Consider the following 1,782-nt stretch of genomic DNA (forward strand, 5'->3'; position numbering starts at 1 on the left):
TAGGTGATAGAGACAGCGCTCCTGCTCTGATGATCAGGGCCAGCTCTCCTGCCTGAAATAGGTGGCAAGGGACAGTGCAAGGGCACCTCTCCCCCACTCACATTACCACATGGTAGACAAGTAGTTGGGCCAGCTCTCCCATGCTCATGTGTTCAGTGACAGCATATCCCCATCATCTGTGTCAGTTCTATTGTTGCTGCCCAGGCAAGGTTCAGTTCAGTGCCCACTCTCCGGAGTGCTACAGATGCTGATGGGCAGGAACAGCTCTCCCACTATGCCAAGGCAAGGGGTGGGGCCAGTTCTGCATAGCCCTTAGACATGCAACTTGTCCCTGGGTGGCAGTCCAGACCAAAGACATCTGTCTGGCCTTTGGTGGGAACAGACCCCTGCTGCTACAGGGCCACAGGTTCTCACTGTTTTCCCAGTTGGCAGCACAGGTCAGGACTCTACCATGAACTCCTCTGATATCGTGGACTACTCTCATCAGGTTCTCTGTCACTACCCTCCAGTTCTGCCTCTCTTCATTAATCCCACCATCTGCTTCGTTCTCTTTCATTTCTCTGTCATTTACTTGCTCCTCTTAATGGCGCTAGGGTGTCTGAGCATCTGGGGTTGTCTTAGGGGTGTCTCAGGAGTACTATACCCTATTTATGCATTGTGGCACTGAGCAAGGGTCATCCACGGCATGATCCTACTCCTGGCCTACTTGGTGCTGGATTGGCGGTCACCTCAGGCTAGCTCCCTGTTCAGGACCACATGGCACCAGTCTGGTGGTCATCTCAGGCTTGCTTCTTGCCCAGGCCCGCAGTCCTAGGCAGGGTTCTTCTAATCTCTGCCTCACTCCCATTAGGCCCACGTATTTCATGGAATGTTAGGTTCCTCATCACTCAGATGTTCTTAGGTCAGAACACTGAGCATAGACATAGTCTGTCTCCTATCTGCCACCTACTGAGGCACATGTGTCACAGCAGTTATAATTCTTAATTACTTTAGGAACATTCTATTATTAGTTTCTGTCATCAGACCCATGTACATAAAACCTTTTATACTTAATTTGGTGCATTACCCCTGTACAAATGGAAAGATAGACTTTAAGACCAATATAGCCGATCATTCAGATACAGTGCCAACTCAACACAGGCAACACAGGATACTTTTCCAAGAGTTGACAGAAAAGGTGGAGTTTCCAAAGCTTTGTATTATACATACGCATGCAGAGAGAAGGAGAGGAGGGAGGGAAGGTGGGTGAAAGAGAAAGGTAGAAAAAGAGGACAAAGAGGTTCACACACATGCATAGAGAGGGAAAAAGAGAGACAGAGAGTGAAGTCTTTATGTTTTGGAGTCATCTGAACAAAATCATATACAGATTCATATAAAGAAAGTCAAAAGCAAAATCCAGGTAACAGCAAAGTTCTGTTGCTGGTGTGCTTGGTGCCTGGCACATTTTACTAGCTTCTCTATCATCATCTGGATAAACATCTCTAGTTTCCTATGTGGAGATGTTTATTTCAGCCACATTGAGAGTCTGTCAATGGGGCTCTGTTAAACAGCCATCATTCTTTTTCTTTTCATCAAAATTTAATAATGCCTCCTTAAATAAAGAGTTCTCTAATGCCACATTCAAGTCAATAGCCAAACTACAACAGTCTGATAGCCTTGAATTCTCCTATCAAGTAAAATCATTCAACAAAGAAGTATCATTTGAACCAGTTTGTAAGAGCCAGAATGCAAGGATCATAATTTTCGAATTTGCTTTGGACCACTCCATTCTCTGGTGACCAG

General features: G+C 45.8%; 1 non-coding gene across 1 annotated transcript; it reads right to left on the reverse strand.

Moving 5' to 3' along the window:
- Positions 1–867: 867 nt before the first annotated feature.
- LOC143436549 (small nucleolar RNA SNORA17) lies at positions 868–1,000 on the reverse strand. Its single transcript, XR_013106506.1, has one exon. It is a non-coding gene; the product is annotated as a small nucleolar RNA SNORA17 (small nucleolar RNA).
- Between the last annotated feature and the right edge of the window lie 782 nt (positions 1,001–1,782).

This window comes from Arvicanthis niloticus, chromosome 22, assembly GCF_011762505.2.
Source record: "Arvicanthis niloticus isolate mArvNil1 chromosome 22, mArvNil1.pat.X, whole genome shotgun sequence".
NCBI lineage: Eukaryota > Metazoa > Chordata > Mammalia > Rodentia > Muridae > Arvicanthis > Arvicanthis niloticus.